At 33.4% G+C, this 14,327-nt stretch overlaps 1 long non-coding RNA gene across 1 annotated transcript; it reads right to left on the bottom strand.

Moving 5' to 3' along the window:
• Positions 1-3,779: 3,779 nt before the first annotated feature.
• On the bottom strand, positions 3,780-6,845 carry LOC118490623. The gene is made up of 3 exons (XR_004889588.1): positions 6,578-6,845; positions 5,177-6,464; positions 3,780-5,023 (listed from the first exon to the last, which is right to left on the bottom strand). It is a non-coding gene; the product is annotated as an uncharacterized LOC118490623 (long non-coding RNA).
• Between the last annotated feature and the right edge of the window lie 7,482 nt (positions 6,846-14,327).

Raw genomic sequence — 14,327 nt, 5'->3', positions numbered from 1 at the left:
CCGACATCCGAGATGTTTTGAGCATATTTTAAGTTCCCTATACTTTAACTTTATTTTAGAGCCTTGAAATGAAGTTAACGGGGTTTAAACGCATCAAAATAGGCCTTAAACATGTGCAGGGACCAAAACTGTAAATATTTCAAAATTTCTGGAACTGGTACCTGGTGGCACTGCGCCACCACCACAGGCCTCTGCCGTGGCGCGACGCCAGCACCTCATCTAGTCAGAAACTCCATTTTTGCAATAGCAGGTCCATTTTCAGCATTTAACTTGAAGTTTAGGGGCTATTTTGTAACATTTTCAATACCATTTGATGGTTTTGAGGCACCCCTAGTTTTCCAAAACCTTGTGCCCACTTGGACGGTCAAGATTAATGCTCGTTCATCGAGGAACGATCCTAACGGTCTTGGTTTTCCTATAAATACCCAACCCTCATTTGCTCCTAACTCACACCTTGATCTGATTGCTCTCTAAGTTGAAGTAATTTCACTTCATACCTGAGAATAATCGGGTCAAGCTTCCATTCTTGGACCTTTTGTAAGTATTCTTTTGTTCTTTTTCGCATTTTTAGCAAGAAAGTCAAACTTTGTTTGACTATCTGCATTGACCAGTTTATGGTCAACACGAAGTTCGTTTGAACTTCATAACGTGAGCGTAATCACGATGGTTATAGTCCCTAGTGACTATACCTACTGATTACCACGTTGTCTAGGCATAGTGACGAGTCGTAGTTTCGGCCAAAATGCGTATTCTTGCGTATTTTTTAACCAAACTACTTTTAGGTATCAAAACCGTTTGTTTTGATACCAAACTTGTTTTCAAAACTTTGTTAAACATGTTCTAACATGTTTAGCTCGTCACTTTAGGTTTAGTGCTTATGTAGGGTCGTAAGATAAGCGGTCTAAACAACCGCTTATACTTTCGAACCCGACCCGTTTGGTCGATCATTAGGATCCGACCAAACACATTAGGTGACCATAGTTGTATAGGGAATAACCTTCCGAGGTTATACCTTATGGTCACGTCGTTTAGTTAGTTGTATGATAGGTAGTTTATATGCCTTAGGAAAATTACCAAAATGCCCTTTTTACGCCAAAATTCATTTTAAGCATATGTAACATAATTTTTGAGATCTAAACTGATTAGACAACAATATTAGACATGTTAAGGCATATTTTACTTGTCATAGGGCTAGTTAGACAGTCCGAACGCATTTTACGTGAACGACGCGTTAAAGTAGCGTAAGCTACCTGAACGAGTCGTAATGGGTCGTAAGCACTTAGCATAGGTTTCATTTTAGAATGTAGGCTTTGTTAAACCATAACACATGAGTTCCAATACTCATTTGGTTTACAAGACCTCATTCTACTCGATCTTCCGATTTAGGTGTCAATTCCCTAATTTAGTGTGTGTTACCCTAGGAATCGCTTCAACACTTGAACTCTTGGTCTTTTGAGCTTTGTTATACCTTTTGAACCGGGACTATACGCAACTCCAGGCGAGTACATAGTTCCCCTCTTTTACCGTTTTCAAATGTTTTTGGGTGATTCATATGTGTAATCGATCTGTTTTCAAAATGTATGGCATATGTGTGTTCACTAAGTGCTTTTATGTGTATTATTCTGATTATGAAAATGTAATATTTTATCCTTAGGTGATCTACCTATCTTCATAGTTAGATTTATGTAGGATATTTGAAGTACATCTTAGATCTTCCTATCTTTATAGTAAGGTTTTTAAGATGTACTTTACGACTCGATGGTTGGTTTTTGTTTAGATAGTTGGTGATTTAGATAACGAAACTAGGTAATACAATAAGCACATGGTGGATACGCCGCTGGTACTTCCTATATATAAGTGTGCTTATTGTATTACCCTTCGTGGCGTTATCCTGAATCACCATTAGGATTTAGGATCTTTGTTACTGTTCTCCAAGGTATAGTTTGATATACTACTGTTCTCCAAGGTATAGTTTGATATAATACTGTTCTCCAAGGTATAGTTTGATATACTACTGTTCTCCAAGGTATAGTTTGATATACTACTGTTCTTCAAGGTATAGTTTGATATGCTAGTGTTCTCCAAAGTGTAGTTTGATATGCTACTGTTCTCCAAAGTATAGTTTGATATGCTACTGTTCTATTAAAGTACAATTTGATATACTACCTGTTTAATTATTTCACAACTAAAGTATATTTTAATATACCACTTATCCCGATTTATTTCAAAAATGGTTATTATTAATCCTTATTTGAATTTCTACTAACATTTAACAAATTTTTACGATGGTTTAAACAAGATTATGATGAAAGGAATAAAATGACTTAGTAAATATCATATTGCCATATACAAACCTATTTTGTCCCGAGTTTTCAGAATTAAGATTTATACCAAATGTTTTGCCATTTACTTGGCTAAACCTATGTATTCGCCGGCATTTTTATGCTGACTGTTTTCGCATATGTTTCAGGTTTTCGACTATTTCAAGTATGCAACGCATAGGACTGCATTCGGGCCTTAGACTTCTAAATCGAAAGAACAATTACATGTATTATTTGTTGTAAAACGATGTTAATAATATTGAAACAATTTAGTACCAGTAGTTGTGAGCAATTTTTAACGTGACTCCCTGATATTTCCGTCGCGTGTTGTTATATTACGCGATTGGGGTGTTACACACACGTGATCACCTACACCGGCCGCGGTGTTCCACGCTCCTCAATGCATGAACAAATTGATATCATGGGGCTCCCCGTCCCCTAATGATGGGGCATTTTAGTAGTGTGTAAACATTCCATAGGAATGCTTTAAATTCCATTATTCCATTCAAATTCTATTTTTGGTGAACCAAACATCATTTTTTATCTAATGTTTTCCAATTCCGTTATCAATTATGTGAACCAAACAAGGCCTTAGTATTTTCATTATTTGTTCCCTTAATTATAGTTGACGTGAAATTTGGTCTAATACTAATTGCACGGTGCCCAATTTTACCTTCCTATAAATATTTTACAAGAGAACTCACATATCTTCAAATTCAGGGTCGACCCAATGGGCTTAAGACCCTAGGCACAAGCTTAGGTCCTCCAAATTTCAATGGCCACCTAATTTATAATATGTTTTCTTTATTCTATACTTAATTAATTGGCCCATATAAACGCTAAACAATGTAGGCCCAATTGCCCAAATACTGATACCCATAAAGAAACCGCGCTAAACTATCCAGATCCATGCGTCTAGTCCTCCAACCTCAATTGAATCAGGGGCGAAATTCATCCAGGAAGGGGGTTCCTAGGAACCTGTCCGGTTCATGATTTATAGTGTAGACTTATATAGAAATTACTAAGGAACCCTTAAATAACTAGTTTAATACCCGTCCATCGGACGGGTACTTTGACATCAAAAAGACATAAGTATATTTTTCTTTGCATTCTAAACAAAAAAGATTATTAGTTAAAAAAAGATATGGTATGTTTCATCAAGTTTTCAATGTTACCCATTCTACTCGTAAGAGATAAAAGGTTACACGATCAACCCGTCATAATAACCGAGTCAAAATTGTCGTTTCTAATTGAGAGACATAAAGCATGACCTTAGTTTCTAGGCATAAGTATTGCTAGCTCCAGAATATCCCTTGGCAACCCATCAACTTTTATTGTTCTTTTAAAGGTATAAACAAAAATAAAAAGAACAGCTTTTCAAAGTTCCTAAAAAAGTGCTTGTTCTTTTTAGTTTTTATCAAAATCCGTTTTATGGCATAAAGAACATAACTAATGAGATTATTCAACAAAAAGTAGAAGCACCATTAAAACATGTTATCGCATTAGTGCAGAACATTTTACTTCAAATTAATAACTCACTGGAAGTTAAAAAACATAACAAAACACTTTACTTCAAATTAATAAACTTGACCGTGAATCCGTGATCTACTTTTGAAATCGATTGGGCTTCTAGAAACTCCTCAACCTCGAGTGCTAAGACATACCTGCCATTATCAGGCTTCTATTGAAAGAGTTAGCTTCATATTACTTGTTTTTACTGTCAAATCATACAACGGGTCAATGGTCGGGCTATCAAACAAAAATAACTCAAATAACCATAACAAACAACTTTCTTTTCTAATATAGTTTTAAGGAAAACTAAATAAATTATATCAAACTGAATATAATTTTAACCTATGAACATGATGAGCTCCATCAGCATGTCTATCCACAAGAACCATACCAGCTGTAAGTGGAGCTCTAGAGAGTCTCTTGATTGTTTCAAAATAGTATGAAAATCCGATATCAAATACTATGATAAAATCAATGAAAGAGTAGTTAATAAAGGTCTCCATAAGGGGCATTTATAAACCGTTAAAACTGAGTGAAGCACCCAATGAAAGTAAGTCGTCAGGTTCGGTTCAGTGTTCCGTTTGGCAGTTTGACACTCGGCTGACAGTTTCTTCCTATTTTTGTGAAAGGGGTCCATGTATAAAGTTGACAAAAATAAATTAACAATGGATAACTGTAGGCATCTACTCTGTAATAATGATTTCTTCAATATACCTGGGTAAAGCTACATAAACACCATTACAGTTAGTTTCTAATGCAGAATCCATTGGAAAAGAGTTACCTAAAAATGCATTTGATTTGGGATATCTCTAATAGGATGAACGAAGAAAATAAAAAAAAAAGTAGCAAAACATAGTCAGTATTAAAAAAGTTGAACATGTTTGAAAGCGACCAACATGTATCTAAAATGTTACACGTTTTATTGAGAAAATCATACTACATTTTTACCATATAGCTTCCATAATCATAGTACATAATCCATTAATGTAATTCTATATAAAACATGAATAAGTTTTTGTGGGTCAACTAACCCAGCCCGTTTTGACTTTTAAAGTTACCTTGACAAGTTAACCCAATTTATTAATTACCTCACGATAGGTCCCAAATTCTGCAGTCATCATCCATGTTAATGATTATTCTCTTTCCAGACCAAAATCAGCAATTTACTGATTTATGATCAACAATGATTTCTGAAATTAAAAAAATATAGCTAGAGTGAGACATTAAGCAATAGGTAATCTTACATGTCAAGTAATACAAAATTGGACTAAGACTTTACTTAAATACGGAAAAGACAAAGTAACAACTGTATAGGCAGAAATATAAACAAAAAGAGAGCTCACATTGTTATCTTTGCAACCTGTTACAATTAATGTTCTTCCAGATCTTATTGTACACGTATCTAAACATAATACAATTTCGGCGTACCCCGCCATAACATATGAACATGACATCGAGCCAAGATCACACACTCGCACCTACAATAATGAAAACATTAGAATACAAATGAACCATCAAATTTCATATTGATAAAGAACCGTTTAACAAAAGTTGAGTAAATTGCATGTTCAACACTTGCAAGAAACTGTTCTTCAACACCGAAGAACTTCATATCCACTATCTCCTCATCGTATCCTACAAGTCTTTTGTTAAAAATCAGCTGAAAACCTCCTTCTTGAGATTAGATTGCGGCATAGAAAAGAAATTCCTCATCAGTAGTGGCACATAACAACCCTTGACCAGATGGCAACATCACAGCTGATGTGAAACCTTTTTTAGGTTCCTCATCATCCTCTTTGCTGACTGTAACATTTGAAGATTCATGCTGAAATGGGCAAGCTGCATATCCATACGATTCCATGAAAATTTCATATCTATACAATTTCATGTCACCAACAGTGAGGAATAGAAATGCTGACTTGTCACTAGTTTTCTTGTATTGTAGACATGAAGCAAAAGAAGATGTGGCACCAATAACACCTACAAATTCAATTGCATCCTTGGTAGGTATTGTCATTATGCAACTGTGGTCATGAAGATTCCACAAGTTTACAACCGAAATTATATAATAATTCCGAACTAAAGCAAGAATAACATAAACACATTAGCTAATATCAATAGATCCACATCAGGAAATAAATAGTCAAAAAAACACATGATCTCTGCTGCCACTCAAAAGAGTCCATCCATCTACTATTGCAAATTGCAATGCTAGTCACATTTTGAACATTGTCTTACTAGAGTTGCTACACATTTCTTGTTTGTTAGATCCCATACATGTATAGTTGTATCATCGCATCCAGAAAAAAGCTAATAGTGAAAACAATAAGTAAAATTTGTTGTCAAGCAGTAAAAAATATTTAAAAGTGCAACGCTACTAACAATGATCAAAGAACTATTATAATCACAATATAGTGGTTATTAACGTATCATAAAATGTACCAGCAGACGAGCTGGGTCAAGATGGAAAATAACACTAGCCAGCACCCCTTTATGATCCATAAAGATATGGGTATGGAATCCACCATCAACATACTATACAAGTACTTTGCCATCAGCTCCAATCGTTGCCAGCAATCCACCAAAAGCATGACATGACATCCCCATGACCGAACCCCCTGAATAAATTATCTTGAATTGGAAAAGGATTTAATGGAAAATTATAACAGTTAATTATTCCAAATCAAACCTAAGTACTGAAATCACAAGCATAATTTCAATAAAAGAATATAATAGGAATGTACCTACGTCCTTTAGTTAGGCAAATCATTAGACGAGTAGAAGCTTTGACCATGACTTTGATCCAACCAACAGGTTATGGGGATATGCTAATGAAAATTAGGTTAAAGGGGGGGAGAAGGGATGGGGACGGTGGCCTAAGGAGGTGATTGGGAAATTACATATGGAGGTGAACTTTTGAATGCAAGGGTCTGTATTATATAAGACGAGTGGGCAACTGCATTCTACCCACGTCCCAGGTTTGTAGCAACAGTTCTTAGTGGAGAAGATGGGCTGTAAATGATGGGAGCCTACAAAATTACCAAAAACTGCTGAAATAGCAGTTAAAAAATAGAGTTTAAATGGCCATGATTTTATCCAGGGGCGCAGGATTTAAGGGGCGGGGAGGGGCGTCCGACACCCCAAACTTTTCGGTCAGTAGTTTATATATGTACGTTTCGTATAGGATTTTGTAGGTATATACGTTTTCGACCCCCGGTTTAATAAAAAAAAATTAGGTATATACGTTTTCGACTCCCTGGTTTTAATTTTTTTATTTATATAGCCCAAATAAAATATTTAATTAGCCCAAATCATTATATTTGGTAGAATACTAGAATGTATATTATATAACCCAAATCAAATCATTATATTGTTAAACGCCCACCCTATCCAAAAAAAAACCCAAATTCGTTTACTTTGGGACATCGACCAAAAGAACAGAAGCCACAAGCCAGAACTGTAGAAGGGGGGAAAACGCAGGTTCCAGAACTGTTCGACTTCAGCTTCTTGTTCGAGAACAGAAGCCAAAACGTTGCTCGTTGTTGTGGTCTTGTACTTTTGTTCGACTTCTTCAATCTTCATAAGATTAAAGGTATGTGTTTTTTTATCTTTAGGTTTAATTTATGACTCCAATTTATGTGATTTAGGTTGAAATTAGGGGTGAAATTGGTCCGAATTTTTGCCCTAAACTTGTTGAATCTTTCTGAAACTATGTCTAATTTTATTTGTTTAATCTTATTGTGATTTGATTTAGATAGAAATTAGAGTTTGAAATTTAGGGTGATTTGTTAACTTGTTTTGTTATTAGATTATGCTATGGGGGAAAACAAATTGTTAACTTCTTTTTTAATGTTTGAGAACGTTTTTTATTTGATATTAATGTTTGACCCGACCCGACCCGAATCGAATCACCGACGTCCGACCCGAACATACACCTCGAAACTACGCGTTAGAAATTTTTTTAGGCCCTTTACCTTCCGACCCCCGAACTTTTTTTTCAAGCTTCGCCAATGATTTCATCTCAGCAAAATTCAACGGTGGAGATTGATTTCAAAACGATTAGACTTAATGGGCTTAATATACATATATAATTTGTAGAGAAACCCTACAATCAAATGTGAGTATGGTTAGCTGGTAAAGCACATGGAAAATACAGTTGATGTCACGAGTTCATTCCACGTTAACCGATTTTGTTTTTTTTTATTTTGCGTATTTTTTACTAAAAAATGAAATACGGTTTTGTTTTATGCCTTCCCAAATGCGAACACACGCGCGACCACCACTCCAGCTACCACATGTTGCGACGCACGTCACTCGCTGGAGCCCGGAGCCACTCCAGCTACCACATGTAGTCATGCACCAGGTTTCTTTAATTGTTTAAACTCTATAAATTGTTGATTTTAACTTTAAATTTGTTGATTTTAAGATTCAATGTTATTCCATTATCAATCTATCATATTAGTGACAGATCTAGAAAATACTTATAGAGGTAACCTTTCAAAGAAAATGGGTAACGAAATTGAAAAAACGTCAATTTTTTCACAATTTACCCTACCACCGAAGCGTCAAGGGGCTACGGGGGTTGCCCTTTCTAACAAGGTAGATCCGCCCCTATATCTTATCATTGGTTTAATCTTGATTTATAATGGAGTTTGCATCATAAAAGAATAATAATAAATGAAGTATTGATTATATCTATAAACATGGGTCAAAATATAGAACCTAATCATGTTTATTCAATCATAACGTAAATATAGATACCAAGTTAGAGACACTTACTTGTGGGAGTGGTCATCTTTGAAGACGAAGAGAAGGCCATGATTCCCGTTATGGTACCTTGGGTTGATGGATCACCTTAGAGAGAATTTTAGTGTTGGTGTTCTTAAGGAGTTTTTCCATACCTTTTTATCAATACCAATGATCAATATATAATGATCATAAGTGATGGTAGGTTATGAAAAATCTTTACATTCTCTATTAAAGGTACCTAAAGGGAAATCATAATTGCCCCTTAAACTAATCAATAATTACAATTACTACCATCAAGTAATTGTCAGGGATTAGTTATGTCATATTGGTAATGTTACAAAATGACCCGTAAGGCCACATTAACGGGTTATTTCTAACATTCTCCCACTTGGTCGAGTGATCATTTGTGATAAGTATAAGTAAGTTTGGCCAAGTTAAAACATTAATCAATGTTTCAAATTGAAATTGCAAAAGAAAAATACAGTCATTGAGTTATTCTCAACTCAAGACCCCCATTAATCATGTTACAACCCCAAATCAAAACATACGTAAATTTAAGACCAAAATGACTAAGGTAAGCCCTTTAAAATTAATTTGTATAATTCTTGTCTATACGTCATTAGGTGCACATACGTATTTATAGACAAACAAATTGTATAATTGAGGAAAAATAATAACTAATCATTCATATGTACGATATGCTATTATGTAAGGCCTTTAGTAAAACCCGTCTTTATTATGAGCTTTTAAAAAGACTTTGGGTGTAGACCTTAGTTATCGGATCCGCAAGCATATCATGAATGTAATGTATTCGATACAAATAATTAGTTTCTTCTTCTTGTTCATAAACGAACAATAATTTTGTATCGAAGTTTAATGCAGCACCTCTCGAACTGTTAATGTTCGAGGAAATAAGGTAGCTGACTTTTCACAGTAAGTCTTCAATATAGTATTTATATGGAGTTCATAAGTTTATGAGCCCACTGATAAGTTTTCAACAACACTTAGTGACAATTGCGTTGTTAATTAACAACATATTATGTCATTATAATTTATGTTGTTTTATCAGTTTCTTATGACTCCTCCATGAGACAATTATATCTACTGACGTAAGGATATACCCCGAAATTGACATTCAAAGGAAAAGTAATTAACCTGTTTGAGTTCTCACTTCGTCTTACAGTCTTTCTCGTTTCTAAAGATATCGTAAGATGCTTCACAATAATCTATAGTGGTCTAATGTTCATCAATGTGAGCAATATCTAAACGAGTATAGACTTGAACCTTTGTAAGGCTTCTAATTAACGAAGAATAAGGAAGTAATCTCATTTATCATTTTATCCTCTTAATGAGAGCAATATTGTTTGTTACATATGTAAGGACCCACTTTAGAGTAAAGCTTATGGCACGAAACTAATGCCCCAATGGGTCTATCTCGGTATATTTTGGTATCTCTCACGTAAGTGGTATTTCTGAGATTCATTATATCAAAATATGTGTGAGAAATTATTCGACTTATGTAACATATACTTATCAAAAGAGTGTCATCTATATAAAGATAAGTTTACATTAATTGCTCCCACTCATCCTGAGGTTGGTACACATAAATCCACTTAATTCGTGATGAAAAGAATTGCATTAAGATTTCGTCACATTTTGATGTTTGCTTCAACCCATATATGAATTTCATCGACCTAGAAACTAAGTGTTCTTGACCTTTCAGTTTAGAACTTTCAGGTTGTTTTGAACATGTAAGTCTTTGTTTAGGGAAAGTTGTTTTAATATCCATTTAATGTAGCTACAAAAGATTATAAGCTACTAGAACAACAATGATCCTCAAAGAAAACTTTTGCAAAAAGGTAAGATGATTCTTTGATAACAAACGTTATTCTAAACAAAAAATTAATTTTACTAAAATAATTTTTATTCCATTTAGAAAATTGATTAACGCAAATGGCTTAACTAGGAAAGGTAGAATCAGTAAACTTTCCAATATCCATTTCAACTTCAGTCAAGTAGGATACATAATCATCAAAGTTAAACCTATATGACCTCCGTAGTTGATTATTGGGTTGTATAATGAGTTTCAGATTTATGGATTAACTCTTGATTAAGTTGCTATCGCTTTCAAGATTCTAAGTGTGTAAGAGTTGGTGGAGTAAAAATTAATAAGTCTCTTCCCCCCGCCTCTTGTACTTCTTGCAAGTCCTGATAAGGACTATTACTGCTCCCACTGACTTAGAAATCTTTAACAATTTAGCATGCTTATGGTCAACATTAGGAGACCAATAAATTCTAATAGAGTAACAAATTAATGAAGTTACTCCTTGTAGTTTCTCTGTTTGAGGATTCCAATTATGGCAAGAAATCTGATTGTGCCCACGTCTAAGCAACAATGAAACTTTTGTTAAAGTAGCAGTATATTCTTAAAGAGAAAAGTTGTGAAGGAGCAGTGTCTTGTACAAGAGGTACAAATTGATGTAACAACAAGCTTTCACTCCCCTACCTCTTGCAACTCTCGCAAGTTAAGATAAAGACACTTAATGCTCCCACTAACCTTTTAGATCTCTAGGAATGCTACAAGATGAGTTTCAGTGATGTACGTGTTGTGGGAACCTTTCATATATGTTAGACTTGATTTCCTTAATGTCCAGATGTTATAAAATATTTGAGGACATATTTAGAAGGAATCATAGTATACATGAATTAGTTTCTATAATATCTTTATTCATATAAGACATATTAAATACAAGTAAATATTATGATAAATGAATTATGTCTGAATATTCCATTTTTGGATAAGTTCCAATGAAATATAACTTCTAATGGAACTTAATTTATTCCCTTAGCCATTTAAATATTAAGGCTTATAACACATGCTCATAAGTCACTAAGAATGAGATTTGATAATATTTCATCCTTCATTAACCTAGTCATGATTTCTCATGAAATTTGGTCTTAATGGATGGAATTTGTAAGTCTCATTTTTTCTTTTGTTAAATTTTCATTTTCATGATAACAAAAGATTGTGAAAAAAGTGTAGCATCATCTAGTGCTATCTTATAAGGTTTCTATCCAGATTGAGATGACAAATAATATGAGAGTTTAAGGTAAGAGTGACTTTGTTTTAACCATGCAAACCTCACAACTGTCATAATGTAGCTTTCATATTGATACTAAATTCTGAATAATCTACAGAATATATAAGGTATCATAAAGCCTAATTATAAAACAGTTTATTATGGTTCTTATAGTCTTAACATAAAATTTTGCCACTAACTCTCATATTAATTATTTGTTGATTTCTGGTAAGGAAACACAAAGAACTAGAGTCAACTCGTCATGTGTTGATTGGAATATCATCATTAGCAGACTTAAATATCATAAATTTCTGACTACTTATCTTAGCCAGCTGTTCCATTGAATAATGGATAGTCTCGATGCTCATGCCTGATTTAATGACCCAAATTTGCAGCGAGACTTTCCTTTTGAAGAAACTTATAGCTGGAAATAGTACTTGTACACTATCGCTGAATCTTAAAAGTATCCTCCTTTAAGGTTTAGTGGCGGTGAGATGAACAACATCTAATTTTCCAGTTTCATGCATTCCTTTTCCTGTACATATGCTGCTAATCAACACACTCGTTTTCCTTTGGTACTCTTGAGTGGTATAGTTGATTCTTAAGGCAACTTATGGTATTGGTGGAAAAGTTATATGTAATGCACCGGAAAAGTGTACTGATTTCCATGTGTAAACCTTTAAATTATGGGTCATGGTATTGTACACCATGATGTACTCGCATATGCCACTAACTTTATAGTAACAATCTAGAGTAATGCATGCATCTTAGGAGTTATTTGATTCTTCCAAAGAAAACAAATTAGTCTTCGGAAATTTAGAATCTAGAATAGCTCACATGATAGCAATAATTAAGTTAGTTCTTGGTTATCATAAGAGATATAATGGTTGACTTATCCCACTAGTCATACTCTAGTTGTCTTCTGGAAAACTTTTATCAGAAAAGAGCAGTAGGATTATCATATCCTAAAAAATAATCAACAAAATAACAAGAGCAAATTTTGTAGAAACTCTTTAGTAAGCAAAACATTTTAGGTTTTGAAATTAGAGTGGATGAAATAGATGAGATACAAACCTAAGAAGAAGCTTGGAGTGATTTACATTAGGGGTAATCAAGTAAGGCACACACAAATTATTATATTGAAGATATAGTCTACTATAACACCAAAATAACAGACTAATTTAATATTCTACCTGAATTTTGGCTTCGCTTTGACTTTGACCAAAATTCAGACATTATGAACGTACATAAATAACAAATTGTCTTGATGTTCTATAATAAATCTGGCTTCGCTTTGGCTTTGACCAAAATTTATGCATTATGAACATACATAATAGACTGACTTATTGTTCTACATGAAATTTGGCTTCGCTTTGGCTTTGACCAAATTTCATGTATTATGAACATAAATAAATAAAACCAACTTAATGTTCTGCCTGAATTTTGGCTTCGCTTTGGCTTTGACCAAAATTCACGCATTATGAACGATAAAAAATAATAAATCTCGGCTTAATGTTCTACCTAAATTGTGGCTTCGCTTTGGCTTTGACCAAAATTCAGCATTATGAACGATATAAATAATAGACCGTCTTTAGTGTTCTACATGAACTCTGGCTTCGCTTTGGCTTTGACCAAAATTCACATATTATGAACACACATAAATATAGACTGTCTCAATGTTCTACATGAACTCTAGCTTCGCTTTGGCTTTGACCAAAATTCATGTATCATGATGAACATACATACACAATAAGGTAAAACACATAAATATAACATAACACCTTTGGGCCAGAAATGAAATATTTATGTAAATTAGGCTTATAATTCATTATGTATGTCATTAAACAATTACTTGTTGGGTTCATTATCCAATAATACACATAATAACATAAAATGACATAAATTAAAGTTGGGCCATTCGCAAGTTATGGTCATACGAAACCAAATAAAATAAGGCTTCCAAAAGTTAACATAAGGCATGCGAATTCGTATAAACGTTATGCAAAAATTTATGCAGAAATAATTTATACAAAATATCACATGCGAAAGCTTAATATATAATTTTTGTGGATCATACAAAATAGTCAATTAATTAATTTCATAAATTAAATGAGCCATGCGAAATTGGAGATAGGATTCACACCAAAAAATATATACAATTTAGGATTCACACCAAAAAATATATACAATTTAGTTTTGATAGCCATCGACTTAAGGCAAGGCACTAAATTTTAAATATAATGACTGATCAATTAACCGTATATAAAACACATCATAGCAATCTAAACCCATCAATTAAGGTTCAACACACATAGTTCATATATATGTACTAAAATTGCCAATAATCATAATCGTGAATGAAGACAGATATATATTAGTATTTAATAATTCATAAGAAAAATCATTCCAATCAATTATTTATGTGAGAATTAATAGAATTGATTCATGCATTCAATTCATGAAATGCAACTAAAACGTTGCTTAGACTAAAATTATTTATGTGAGAATTAATAGAATTGATTCATGCATTTATAAAATTAATATACCATAAATAAAAAATTAATATACCATTAATTCACTAATTAATCACATTGAATAAAGAATTGCAATAGAGTATTGTGAAACCCAATAGACAAAACACAATTAAAAATATGTCACTAATTAA

The sequence above is a fragment of the Helianthus annuus genome, chromosome 3 (genome assembly GCF_002127325.2).
Source record: "Helianthus annuus cultivar XRQ/B chromosome 3, HanXRQr2.0-SUNRISE, whole genome shotgun sequence".
Classification (NCBI taxonomy): Eukaryota; Viridiplantae; Streptophyta; class Magnoliopsida; order Asterales; family Asteraceae; genus Helianthus; species Helianthus annuus.
Note: the sequence above shows the minus strand (reverse complement) of the source record. Positions and strands in the feature narration are given on the sequence as shown.